We start from the raw sequence: 14,896 nt of genomic DNA, 5'->3' as shown, positions 1-14,896 counted from the left end.
TCCCTAACAAGGAGGCCTGGTAAAGTTGAACTTGAAAGGGTGCTTGTTTCTTTTATGGTTAGCCCACAATGCTTGACATTTCATAAGTGCTTAATAAACATCTGTTGAGTGAATGAATGAATGAATGAATGACAGGTCATGTGGTACAGTGACTAAGAGTGTAGACTTTGTATTTAAAAGATGGGAGTCTGAATCTGTGCTGCTCTATGGAGAATAATAAAATGTATTCTTATAAGGTGGTTCTGAGAACAGTATTACATGATGACTTATGTGTAAGATGCCAGCACGCTCTGGCACCTAGTGAACATTAAGTAAATAACAGTTAATGATACCAATACAGATGTTTCAGAAAATATCCAATGCAACAAGACATATAGATATAACTATATATACACATAGATATATGTGTAAATCTGAATAGCTAGACGGATAGATGGATGAATGGATGGGTGGTTGATGTGGACAAATCAGGCAGAGAAGCATAACAGGACTAAACTTGTATACTAGGTAGAGAACTGGATTAGACCTTGACTCTGCCATGAATTACCAGTTTGACATTGGGCAGCACTTAACCTCACTGTGCCTAACAAAGTAAAACACACAACAATGGGGTTTATTTAAACACCATGGCTAGTTCAGCAGTTCAGTCTTTTGATATGAAATATTTGGCATAAGGCAGATATAGATCACTAGAGCATGGAAATGTAGCTGCTATTTATGTCTTTCTTAAGCAATAAAAGCACATAATTAGTGACAGCTGTAGAACTTGGCTCTCTTAACTCCAGTTTATACTTTTTAGTACAAGATCTTCCCCTCCCGTGAATCACTAGGCCGGTTGACCTGTATCCCATGCATGTCAGCTCTCGTATTGCAATGAGCCTAAGGACTGCAGGAAATGTAAATTAATTGGCATCTAGAAGGCAGGGTGGAGTGGAAATATTTACTGTAAAAGTCTAGACTAATCCAAGACCTTCCCCCAACTGTGGTCTCCTTAGGCGTAATCTGTGCTTTGTACCATCCCATTTGTAAATGGAGCTGCTTTCAGTATTCATATGCATATATACCTGTTTCTTTGGTATATGGCCATGTCTCCAAGGTCAGAGACCTGAGACCCACAGAATTCAGAGCTTGAAGAGACCTTAGAAATAATCTAAGCAAGCCCAGAGATGAGGTTATAGAGCAAGATCATGGTGGAGCTATGATGGAATGCAGGTCTCCTGAGAACAGTCCCTCACAGGACACTGCTCTTTCCACCAGCTAGCGCTGCCCCAAAGTGTTGGTCCTGGCTATTCAAAAAAGTAGTAAGGACAAGGATGAAACCTATTAGTTCATAGATATCTTCCTTATAGACTTTGACATCAAAGACCCAAAATCCAATGCCAGTGACTGGATCAATAAATACTGCTGAGATGAGCTGGGTTCCTGTGACTCTCATTCTGTGACATTTACACATTAAACCACATGCTCCCTGGAGGAACACAACATCAGGTGGGAAACGTTGACTTTGCAGCATTAGCTATGATTTTACAAAACAAGGACTCTGGTAAGCAGGAACTAGGACCTGGTACAGGAAAGAACAGAGTTCCAGGGCCCACAATCCATGAAGACCTTTCCATCTGGCCTTTCCATTTAAGTTAATTAGGTTACAATAAGCAGGCAACTGAATCAGTCTACGTCCTTCAGGAAATATAATTTTCCTTCTCTATAATATCCTGGAAAAAAAATAAAACCATTTATAAAGTCCTCAGCATCAAATAAAGAGACAGATTGCCATTCAATCCTTACTTCTGAGTCTGGGCAGAGGATTGTCAGACATCTGTGGAAGAATCAAGATAATTTTCTTGCCCTGGTGGATGCCTAGAACTGTGGGGCTGCAAAACTGCAGGCAGAGCAAGAAGCACACAGGCACAACAGGGTGACTTCCACACAGCACAGCAGAGAGAACCCAGCCAAGGCAAGGACAACACAGAGAAACTATGCTCCACTGCCCCTCCCCCAGGGTTTCTCTCTTAGTCCGTAAATTAACTCTACACTTTCAGAAATATTATAAGGAGAATCCCACCTGAGCAACTGAGTAGAGCAGTCTCAGTACCTCCTGGAACTTCTCACAAGTCAACTTGCAAGCCAGACAGGTGTTTGTTCTGCTCCTACACACCATGGGCTGAGCTCAGCTGAGCAACAGCTCAAGTCTGCCTTCCAGCAGGGAGTTGGGAAGTCCTTCTCTTGCTGTCGCCACTGTCAGGATTCAAAGAGATGAGACAGGGATGCTCCAGAAGGGCATTGGTAACAGAGCATACTTACAGAGACCAAGTATGCATTTAGAGGGGTCGGGGAGTCATACCAGGGTCTAATGTGAGGAAAGCTCTTAAGATACTCTGTTTTGATGATAAATCTGTACTACATTCTTCAATCTAGCTTTACCAATAATATTCGTCTATCTGACTCCCATGTCTCATTCTCAATTGGTTCATGAATCTGTGGAGGGCAAGAGAGAGTCATTAATTATTCCCTTTCCTCCAACAAACAACAACAAACACTCTTCAACAGACATGGCATGGCCCACTGCTTCAGTGAAAACTGTCCTGTCACCTCTCTCTCATCGCACACCCATTGAAGATTACTGGAAAAGGCAGTAGCCCGTACTGAATTCCTGGGCCCAAGAAAAGGCTCTCTGTTTAAGGGTGTCTGATCTGTGCCCCCGGGCAAGTCATTGATCCATCTGTGACCTGGTTTTCTTTTTTGAAAAATGAAAGGTCAGAACCATGAGCAGATATAAAGTCCTCCCCAGCTCTAACATTCCCCGTATCCACATACTAGATAAGGCAATAAGGAGATACACAGTCAGTCATGGAGGAGCCAGGGAAATCCTCAGAGGGAGCTGGGGTTGAAGCTGGCACACCACAGGGGTAAAATTTGGACATGCAGAAAATATGGGAGAGCATTCTAAACAGGAGACACAGCTCAAGCAAAGGTATGAAGACAGGAAGCAGCCTTAGAGTTGTGTGAGACCTCCAGTTTACAAATATCAAAAATGGTCAAATTTGTTGTTTTACACAGGATTGTTAGGAAATTTATGCTCAGAGAAGTTAAATGGAATGATTGTATAGCTAGTAAAGTGCAGGGTCAGAATTCACTCTACCAACTGCACCATGGCTCTGTGTGTGTTTGTGTGTGTGTGTGTGAGTGTGTGGTAGAAGGGTTGTGGGGAATGAGACTCGTTAAATGGAGCAGAGGATTCATATAGAGCAACATTGGCAGATTGATTGCTTCTAGGTCAATCATCAAATAAGGATTTGGAGTGCCTTAGGGTCGATCTAATTCTCTCATTAAGATGACTGAAATAACCAGCCCACTGAACAGTCAATACGGTTATTTCATCCATCTTAACGACCCAATCAGATCACCTCTTGGGAGATCGTCAACACCAACCCCAGAGGGAAAAACTCACCCACAGACAACAGCAGCTTTTGTTGAGCTCTCCTAATTTAATGATGGACTAAGTCACAGAGCGATCCCTGGAGGAATCAGAGTCGAGCATTTATTGTTTATAAACAAAGATACTAAGGGCCATATCTTAATGAAGCAAAAGGAGAACATTACAATTTTCAGTGAACAAACAAAGATAGGAATGAGCAAGATATACACAAAGGATCAAAAGAACAGAGCAGTATTACCATGTCACAGAAGTGTAAAATATAGACAATTACAAAGCAGAGAAGATGAGCAAACTGATGGGGGATGGGGAAGGTCAGATGGATGGTGCCTTGATCAATGGAGCTCAGACCCTAGCTACACAGAAAAGCTTCAATATATGTTCGTTATGATGACAATATTAATGATGGTGGTGACAATTTTGATGATGACAATACTGTAATCTGTTGGCAAGAGAATAGTAATCAAAAGAGATCAAAGGGAGAATGACAAAAGAGAGATCCGGGAAAGTTTCCCTTGGTGAACATGAAGTGGAGATTAGACATACCAGACCTGTGAAGCAGCCTTAAGAGAGGGATGGCTATAAATGTATAAAGGAAGAAGCAACTGTGGAGAGAACTAAACTGCATGCCCCTAAAATTCCTATGTTGAAGCCCAAACCCCCAATGTGACTATACTGGGAGAGAGGGCCTTTAAGGGAATAATTAAGGTTGAGTGAGGTATAAGGGTGAGGCCCTAATGCCATAGGACTGGTACTCCCATAAGAAGAGGAAGAGAAACCAAGGGCATGCACACAAAAAAGGCCACATGAGGAAATAGCAAGAAGGCGACCATTTGCAAGCCAAGGAGAGAGGCCTCAGGAGAAGTCAAAGCTCCTGGCACTTTGATCTTGGACTGTCAGCCTCCAGCAAAACAGATTTCTGCTGTTTAAGCCACTCAGGCTTTGCTATTTTGTGATGTCATCCCAAGCAGACTAATACAGAGATCAACCCCCAAAACACTTGCCTCACTGAAAGAGCACAAATTTGTGCAGTTTCTGTCATTGAGAGATGAAGTAATGCGCTTCGAAAGGGTCTAAGATAAGGAGAGCACCCTCCTGGATTAAGCCTCTTCCAGTGGAGGAGGAACACCACCAAATTCCTAGCATCACCATGACAATTCAGAGCTCTAAGAAGAATTTTAAAGGACATAAACCCAGACCTCAATGTTTGGATACTCCAAAACCAAATATAGATATTTAGTTACCTCAGAACACAAGGCTGAAAATTTTTTTTCAATTTCATTCCCTTTTCTAGCATGTGTAATTCAGACCCAGATATAGAAACATTTCTCAAATTGTCCTAATATTTTAGACCCAAATATATCCTCTTAGAAGAAATGTGAAACAGATAAAGTCTGAAAACTCTGGAGCTGGGGGTCCTGCTTACATCCCGCCCCTTGCTCATGGTCAGCCCCAACGTTCTCTTCAGATGCCAGGCCTGTGTGCACCCCTCGTGTTGTAGACATTTCCCACAGTCCCACGGTTCCATCAAATGTAACCAGCTCCTATCCCATTTCTTTTGCTTCTCCATCAGCACCAATCCTACCAAATAGTTGGAACTACAGCATTAATAGTTGTATGAAGCAGGATAGGAGAGACTATAAGGCAGTAAAGAGCCACAAAATTTCACCCATTCAGCACAACAAACTTTTGTTATTTTTTCTCATTCACAAAGCATCCATGTTGCAATTCAAGGATCCAAGCCAACGGAGGGACCGATGTGCTGCATTCCTGTCTATTAGAATCCCACAGCCTATGTGGTTGAGAAAATGGAAGGTCAAATGCCAGCAATTAATAGCTGAGCCTAGGAAATGACACGAGTGGGACACCTGTGCTCACAGCCCATTGCCAGTAGTTGTCACTGGCTCCATGTAACTGCACAAAGTGTTGGGCAGCCTCATTCCCCTAAAGGGCACAGGGGGTTTCAGACTTCAGCATGTTCACAATCACCTGAAGGGTTTGTCAAACCACAGATTGCTGAGCCCACCCTTAGAGTTTCTGATTCTGATGGGGATGGCTGATAATTTGTATTTCTGATAAGTTCTCAGGTGTGAGTGATGCTGCTGGTCCTGGGACCTCCCTTTGAGAACCCCTGGTTAGAGCACCAGTTCCCAAGCCTGGCTGTACATTAGAATCAACTGGGTAGCTTGTCAAAGAGATGCATGGTGAGGCCCCCACAACTAGAGATTCCGATTTAATTGGAGGAGAGTGAAGCCCCAGCATCTGAACATTCCCCTGGACTGTCAGGGTTGCTAGCTCCTAAGAATATAATTTAAATATGGTTGAAGGATAGTCTTCAAAGAGCTCATACTAAAGATGAAGAAAACAAGTTCAATAGCATACAGTGGGATAGTGGTACCTCCAGGCCTAAAAACCAAATGTCCTGGATCTCAGGTGGTACTATGTCCTTTAATGGGACGGCACACAGAAAAAAATATTTTAAGATCAATTTACTCCCCAAATTTCTCTCACTGCACTTAAAATGGATCTGTCTCTCTCCAGGCAGCCTGGACCTCAGTGCAACAGCTGCTATCTCAGGCAGGGAGGAGTGGGTCCATCTCCAATTCTCTCATGTAGCTGAGGACACAGCCCAGGAGAGGCCATCTGGGAGCTCTCCTTCCTTCTCCCTGCCCATCCCTTCAGTGCTGAGCAGCCTTGCTCTGGCTCCCTGACCCAGCCCCACACAGATTCTGCCTCTGCCCCAGAAGCTGGGGGCCAAAGGGGCTGATGCTGGAGGAGGAGACCACTCCTGAAGAAATGGAAAAGAAAATGAACAAAGCTGCTGTCAGTGTGCCCTTTGGTCCCATATTGACTAAATCCAGGCTGCCAGAAGGCAGCACAAGAAGAATCTCATTTTAAAAAGCAGCTGAGGGAGATAAAAAACAGCTACCCAACCATCTCAGATTCAGGACCTCCTCTGCTCCCATCCCCAACACACACACAGTATTCATTTGCCCATCATGGAATTTTACTGAATTCATCAACTCTAAGTAAAAATAAATAAATAAGAGCTGATCGGCCGTGCCTTTACAGATTTTGAGCTGATTTAACAGCCATCTGATAAACACACCCTGCATCTCTAATGGCCTCTGGCCCGACATCTTGGTGTAAAACTGAGAAACATCGCCATCTGCTGGCCAGGGAGCTCATGTGTGTGGAAATTTCCATCTCTATTGCCTTCAAACACCAGTGCCTGAGGAAGGCAGCATGAAGTCTGGGAATTCTACAAACAGGTTGAAATTCACTGCAAATCACTCAATCTTTTCACCAAACTGCAAACTACATCATGAAATGTTGGTTGACTTTCTGGTGTGTTATGTATGTGTATGGCTGGGTTGGGGAGGGAAGGCTTCCTGCATGATAACTTCATATTTTTTATTTTTGTTGTACCATCTTTTCTTGAAATTCTCATTGTTGGGAATCATATAGGTCAACTCAACCAACGTCAGCTGAGCTTATTCCCTGTTCTAAGTATCCATACCAGAAGAATCAAATGTCAGATATGGAGGAAAGGGAAATGGGACAAGGTTTCATTCTCATCCTCTGTATTGACCGGGAACCTGAGGTTCTGTGGTTTTGATTTCTGTACATCTTGACAGTGAAACATGCAAATCAACCATGTTGGAAGGAGATTTTCAACCCAACCAGGTGATTTCACCTTAAGATAGCCAAAATAATACACTCTTGTGGCTTCCTCTGCACTATATCCTTCTTGGAAAATAGGAGAGGGGTACTCTTGTGACCTAAAAAAGGAGGGTCTCGGTCCACGATCTGCATGTTTTTGATTCTCCTTCTTCCCTTTCCCGTCTTCAGGTAACTCCTCACCCAAGTCCACCTCAACATCCCCATCTACTTCCACAATCCTGACATCTCTGACAGTCCGAAGTAAATTGTATAGTATGATTTCTCTTGCTTTAACACCTGTACTAGTGGAACTTATTTAAAATGTACAGAAAGATTAATATGGGAAGAAGTAGGAGCGGGACCACCAACATAAATGCAAGGTACAGAAGCGGGAGCTGTTTTTATCTTTGCTGGGGAGGCCTGGAGGTGAGTGATAGTTTTCAAACTGATAATGATTGTATTCTCTTTCATCCCATGAAGCACCTTGGCATTCAGCCTCCCTGGCTGTGGAGGAGGCCCCTCGCTTCATCCAAAGGAGAGTGCAAAAGTGGGAAGCCAAGGTTGTCAATTCTGGCTGTTCAGAGCCTTGGGCACAGCTCTGATAGCTCTTTCTACCTCTGTCACCTCCTCACTCCACTCCCCACGCCTCCTCTACCCAAGTGGGCCAATGGGGAACCCCATCCCTTATGACTGAGAGTGGAGAAGGAGGGAATCAAAAGAATGGGTAGGAGTGAGGCCAGGCACTATAATGATTTCCTGCCACTTACGAGCTGGCTTGCAGGCAGTCCTGCTGCTTTGCCACTCAAAATAACAACATAAAAACAAGAAAGGAGAGTTTGCTTGGAGCATAGATGTGAGAGCTCAAGCCTGCCCATGCTGCCACCCACAGATGGAGTTAGCTATTCTACTTTCCCAGAACACTAGTCCTGTGGGAGAAACAACCTTGAAATTCCTAGATGGGTAGAGCAAGAAGAAAACGTAAAGATGATTGCACAGCTAATAAACCTGAGGTCCCCAGAAGGAAAGTAATTTGCCCAAGGTCACACCACACATAAGTGGCAGAGTTGAGTCTCCGGCCTCTTAACCAAGATTTGTCACTGTAACCTGCTACTTCGTCACAAAATAGGGCAGTGCCCTGGCCATAAGAAAATTTTTTGACATTGTGATGATCTTGAGAAGTCCTAGGCCTTTTTACATCACCTTATCCTAGTCAAGCCTCTAGCCCCAGTACCTCCTTTATCCAAATATCTCCTTACATCACTGCAAAGAAATTAATAAGTAATTCATACTAAAATATTAGAATCCACAAAAGTATGTTTCAGCATTGAAAGCTGTAACTCCAATAACAACACCCAAGAAGAAAGGGCAGGGAAATTGACTAGGTTCTCCAGCAAGGGTCTGTATTGTTCAGTGGTTAGTACCTTAGGTTCTGAAAGTTAAATGCTGGAGATGGAATCCTAGCTGTGACCCTTGAGATCTGAGCAAATCACTAGGATAATACCGGAGGCTGAGTTAGGATAAAGTAAGTTAAACCAAATAAGTTGTTTTGAACAGTGTGAGGCACATGGTAAACAGTCAATCGATGCTAACTTTGGTTTTATTGCTATTATTACACAGTGAGTGACCAGCTGCTGACCATGACTTTAGGAGAAAATCACACTTTTCTCATCATTCAACACTCATTAGGTACCAATATTCTCTCTACTCTTTTCCAGGATGAAGAAAGATTTTTTAAAAAGCCAGAAAATCCTTAAATCTTTTACAAAGAAGTTCTGAAACACGAGGAAAACATCCATGGTAGGGGTTATAACAAACCCAACAGGAGACCCCTCTGCAAAACTCTTGGTGCTATTTTTTTCCCCAAATGATTGTGTTTGTTTTCACCAATAACTGGAAACACAAGTCAATAACCTCCTGTGTGGATCTCAAGAAATGATCCTTGACCCAGAACCCCAGTTGCACAGGAAGGGCATGTAAAGTCCACTTACTTGAAGATTAGTAAATGTGCAGGGCCACATGCAGTGAATTCAATAGAACAGCAAAGCCTAGAAGTGAGTTCTAGCACTGGAATTACAGTGAACTTTCTATAAGGTAGCCCCTTGACCTCTCCAGACCTGTTTCCTCTTCTGTAAAGTGAAGCATTGGACTAAATCATATCTAAATTCCCTTAGAATTCTTTCTATTCACGCCCCTCCCAGAAGTATTTTTACTTATAGAGATGTATTATAAAGCAAAGCTTACCCCAAGGAGATGAATTATTTGAGGTAAATGTTCAGTTGTCAGTGAAGTAGATGGTCAGAGGTGGGATTATCCCAGTTCCCACCACATTTTTGCTACTATGTTATCACTCTGTACAGCCGCTCTCTTGTGGGTCTCACAGGCTGCTTGAGGTCTGACTAATGCAGTGCTGCCCTTTCTAGAACAACAGTCTCCTGGATCTGACCACCAAATCTCTCCACACTCCCACATACCTCATTTGTTTCAGTAGTTATTGATTTCTTCCCTTCCTCTGTTGAGCATCATGAGTGTTCCCTCTTTAATCTTCCAGTGAAATCTCTTTGATATCTAGGTACGTATAATTCCCTGAAGGAAAAATTTAACACTAATTTTAGTATCTTAGACTTAATTTTCCTGGATGTTATTCTGTATTTGAGGCCTAAACACCCCAAATTCACCACTCAATTATTGCTTTTGATGCACAAGTGTAGACCTGATTTGATATCTGTTTGGCACCACAACCAGATAACATATTTTTTTAAATGGCAGCTGGTCTTTCAACATGATTCTAAACCACTAAAATTTTCTTTGACTAAATCAAGAGGGTGTTGGGTGAGCGGACTCTGAGCGTTTCAAGAACTATTCTGTACTGTGAGTCAAACTGATCTACCAAATCCTTGTATATGAAAGTTCATTTTGACAAATGGGCCCCATATCTGTGGTTTTGCCAAACTTAAGAAAATTATGGTCAATCTGCTTGACCAAATATATCAATTCAAATGATCTGCAAAAAGTTCAACCAGTGTTACTGCCTTCATTCCTCGGAAGTCTGCTCATGTATCTCTGTCATTGCTGTGAATTTTAATCAAATCTAATTCTGCAATGGGCTATTTGAGCCTATCTCAAATTCAGCTCTCACTGAATGATGGGGAGTATGTGCATGGAAGCTGTTTTATATCCTTTTTGTTTTGAAGCATTTTTTCTTTTCACTTTGAAAGAGGTCAATGGGCATCTTCCCACCTTTTGGTCTCAGGAAGCACAAGGCTTCCAGATTTTTATGAGCTCCAGATGGAGTTGTAGGAGCTGTCCACTGCAACATCAGTGTGATTTGTGTAGCATTAATAGCCCTTTTGTTCCATGAACTTCAATTCCCTTCAAAATAGAACAGTATTGAACTCACCATTTCATATGGAGAATGAAGGAAAATGTAGGCTTGGATGTGAGCTTATGTGCTATGGTTATTGATACTGACTTCAAGATCACACTTTCCACTGGTCCTCAGGCCCCGCAGAGCTCAAGGCATTGCTTTTGGGGGTGTCAGATGTGTTGCAGGTCAGATGGAAAAGCACTAAGCTACAATGCTGCTCTAACAGCCGGACTCGGTGGGTTGCTGCTATCCTGAGGAAGCTGTGCCTTTAACCAGCAAAAGCCAAAATATTGCAGACGTGATATTAAGGTCTCATGTGTGAATAAGTATTGTGGCAACAAAGGGGCTTGCAACTTTAGCATATCTTATAAAAATTAAAAGCAGTATCTAGTCTGGGTCAGTATTTCTAAAGGAATTTTATTTTCTATTGCTGCCTTTCAAATGAATGATAGCAGAATAGGAGCAAAGTTCACGAAAAAAAAATAGTTGACTTGTTCCAAAGCATGCTCTGGAGGAACTTTTCAAAAGAACTCAGCCTCAAGTTAGTGTCAAAGAGAACCATAAAGAATCTAATGATCTCCAGAAAGTCGAATTTAAAGTAAGGCAAACAATCACCAGATGCTCAATAAAGATGAACTGAGCTTTAAATATGTGATAAAAAAAATCATGTCTTAATTGATGCCAGGCTCTCCTCTATCAAACTAACCCTCACACTGCTGACAGGTGTGTCTTCCAAAATATCATCTACATCAGCCACTGTTTTGCTCCCCAAATAGCTACATCAACTGCCAAACTCCGCTGCTTGGCTTTCAAGGCCTCCAACTGAGGCCTCATTAATTACCCAGCCCTCTCTCAAGCACCAGGCTTATGACCCCAGAGTAGCTCCATCAGCATGTCCTCGCTGTACCACCTCGAACATGGTATCAATTGGTCTATTAAGCAGTCAAAGGCTATTTTTCACTGGGCACTAACTAAGCTATGCCCTGAGCTAGGTGTTTTGTTGAGGAACACAAAGAAATAAGCTATCGTTCTTCTTACTATGAAAGGACTTGTAAAAGGAAAAGTAATATTCTGGGATAGGGTGACATATCAAATTCTGTCTAACAAATCATGAGTGGAGAATCCTAATACAACTAAAGTGCCCTAAAGGAAATAAAGAAATACGTATTTAGGGAATTTAGTTTGGGTCAAATTATCAGAGGATCTTTATTATTATTAAAGGATAAATAGAATAAATTCTATTTATCTTTCAACACTCAACTCAAATGCAAAGTCTTTCATAGTCATTCAGAAACCTATTTTTTCCACAAAGAATTCAAAAGTGTTATCTTTCTTTTCTAATCTCTTCAGCATTAAATTATGATCTGTAATATACGTGTGTCAGTACAGTGTAATGCTCCCTTATATTATGCTTCAAACATCTTATTTTTCCAGATAGCTTTTTATTAGTTTTATTGAGGTAAATTTTACATATCATAAAATCCATTTTATGTGTTTTATTCAAGGATTTTTAGTAAATATAGGGAGTTGTGCAACTATCAATCAACCTAAGTTTTGAATATTTTCACCACTCCAAACAAGAAATTTCATGACCATTTGCAGTCACTCTTAGTCACACCCCTGGACCCAGGCAACGACATATTTACTTCTTGTCTCTATAAATTCACCTTCTCTGGTAATTTTATATGAGTGCAATTATACAATATATGGTCTTTTGTGTGTGCTTTCACTTAGCACGTTTTTGATCCATGTTGTAGCATGTGTCGGCTCTCCCTCTTTTAATTGCTGAATACTATTCCCTTGTATGAATATACCATATTTTGTTTACACATTCACCAGTTAACGGACATCTGAATGGTTTCCACTTTTTGGCTTTCAGGAATAACACTGCCATGAACAGTTATGTACAGGTCTTTGTGTGGACATATGTCTTCATTTCTCTCGGGTAGATACTTGTAAATTGCTAGATCTTACAATAAATCTTTGCTTAACATTTTAAGAAACTGTGAAACTGTTTTCCAAAGTGACTGCACCATTTGACATTTCCACCAGCAAGGCACGAGGGTTCCTAGATATATTTTTAACCTCCACTTGGGAAATTTTGAAAAGAATACTTTTTTGAATACCCACTCAAAATTTTATTCACCAAAAGGCACTCCAAAAACACATGCATCATTTTTCACTTGACATGCAGCAAAGAGACAGAGAAATAAAGCAAAATCCTCACAATGAATTAGTCCTAACAGGCCTAGAAAATACAAGAAAGAAAGAAACGATTGAAATGGAAACCCTACAAAGTAAACACTACACAACAAATAGTTTCTTCAGAATGAGGCTTTATAGTTTCAGTGGGGTGTCAGGCTACACAAGAAAATTAATTTTGTTACTTTATAGTCACAGTACAGATAGTAAAATGTCATAGGTTTTTACTCATTCTAAAGAAGAGGTCAATCTGAGCTAGCAAAAGGTCAGAATTATGGAATATTTGAAAAAAACTAAGAATAATTAATTTTAAATGCATGCAGCCTCACCAACAGTAGAACAAATGCCAACTCTGTGGCACAACATTAATGCCACCCACACTGACCCTTCCCGGCTTTCTGACCTTCTCCAACCCGTGTCAGCCATATCTACCCTGCTCCAGATTCTTGAAAGTCTCCAGGCCTTTGCTCATTTCTGTCTTGCTTTTTTATCTGCTATTTCTTATTTCCTCTTTTCTACATATTGACATCCTGACTCAGATTTCAAGTCTCTATTCAAAAGCCATCCCTCCTAGATTTTTCCCAATTCTCAGGCCCTAATATCTTTTTCTGTGTGTGAAGGTTGACCCTGAGCTAACATCCGTTGTCAGTCTTCCTCTTTTTGCGTGAGGAAGACTGTCGCTGAGCTAATATCTGCGCCAGTCTTCCTCTACTTTATGTAGGATGCTGCCACAGCATGGCTTGACGAGCAGTACAACGTTCGCGCCCAGGATCCAAACCCACAAACCCTGGGCCGATGAACCGGAGTGCACAAACTTAGCCACTGTGCCACCAGGCCAGCCCCCCTAATATCTTTTTCACGTGAATTTATCTAGTATAAACATTTTCACCTTAATTATATCATTTAATTGTCTGATGCAGGTGTTATCATTAGTTTCACTTTGTCTATGACAAAACCACAGGCTAGAGAAGCGATGTGAACTGTTATGTACTGCCCCAGTAAGCGGGAAAGTCAGGATTCAAACCCAAGTTCCTTGACTCCAAAATCCCATGCTCTTTTCCTCTGGGCATTGCCTCAGTCCCCTAGTTTTACCTTATTTCACTGCTATTTAATCCTTTTTTTTTAAATGAGGTCACATTGGTTATAACATTATATGAATTTCAGATGTACATCATTATATTTCAACGTCTACATAGATTACATCATGTTCACCATCAAAAGTCTAGTTGCCATCCATCACCTTACAAACATGCCTCTTTACCCCGTTCACCCCTCTCCCCTTTGTTTATCACAAATCTGTTCTCTGTATGTGTTTATCTTTCACATATAAGTGAGGTCATATGATAATTGTCCATCCATGTTGTCACAAATGTCAAGATTTTACCTTTTTTATGGCTGAGTAGTATTCCATTGCATATATATATATATATATATATATATATATATATATATATATACCACATCTTCTTTATCCATTCTTCCATCAATGGGCACTTAGGTTGCTTCCAAGTCTTGGCTATTATGAATAATGCTGCAACAAACACAGGGGTGTGTATATTTTTTTTAATTATTGTTTTTGTGTTTTTTGGATAAATACCCGGAAGTGGAATAACTGGACCATATGATAGGTCTATTTTTAATTTTTTGAGAAATCTCTATATTAATATCCATAGAGGCTGCACCAATTTTCATTCCCACCAGCAGTGTGCAAACTCCTGCCTTGAGTTCTACGAAGTGATTTGTTTATGATCCTCTCCTACTGGTTGTAAGTGCCTTGAGAGCAAGTACTGTATTTTATTCATTTCTGCATTCCAGAAGTTTCTAGCACAGGGCTTTGAATATAGTAGAGATTCAATAAAAATGTACCAAGTGGATAAAAATATATGATCAACAGGACATCAACCAGACCTCCTAGGAGGCTACTGAACACATTCACTTGCATGCAAGTAGTTGATGCCAAAGGCTCAAAACAGGTGTGCTTTTCCTTTAATTAGCATCATCATTTACATGGAAATGTTTCCATCAAAAACAGAAGAGGGGCCAGCCTGGTGGCCCAGTGGTTAAGTTCGCATGCTCCACTTCAGCGGCCCAGGGTTTCACATGTTCGGACCCTGGACTTGATAAGCTAACACCGCTCATCAAGACATGCTGTGGCAGCATCCCACATAGCAGGACTAGAAGGACTAGGTGTAGAACTGAAAAATACAACTATGTGCTGGGAGGCTTTGGGAAGA

At 41.3% G+C, this 14,896-nt stretch overlaps 1 long non-coding RNA gene across 9 annotated transcripts in view; it reads right to left on the bottom strand.

The window, feature by feature from the left end:
• Window positions 1-14,896, bottom strand: part of LOC138925399 (uncharacterized) — a 235,920-nt gene that overhangs the window by 160,532 nt on the left and 60,492 nt on the right. For 4 of the 9 annotated variants that reach the window (XR_011441501.1, XR_011441503.1, XR_011441505.1 and 1 more), the window contains exon 3: window positions 9,568-9,679. The exons of 3 other annotated variants lie outside the window; for them this stretch is intronic. This is a non-coding gene — a long non-coding RNA (uncharacterized lncRNA). Of the gene's footprint in view, window positions 1-2,062; window positions 2,236-9,567; window positions 9,680-14,896 lie in introns of all 9 variants that reach the window. 2 more of the 9 variants (XR_011441506.1, XR_011441507.1) reach the window with 1 other exon arrangement.

The sequence above is a fragment of the Equus caballus genome, chromosome 8 (assembly GCF_041296265.1).
Source record: "Equus caballus isolate H_3958 breed thoroughbred chromosome 8, TB-T2T, whole genome shotgun sequence".
NCBI lineage: Eukaryota > Metazoa > Chordata > Mammalia > Perissodactyla > Equidae > Equus > Equus caballus.
This window is presented reverse-complemented; position numbering and strand designations above follow the sequence as displayed.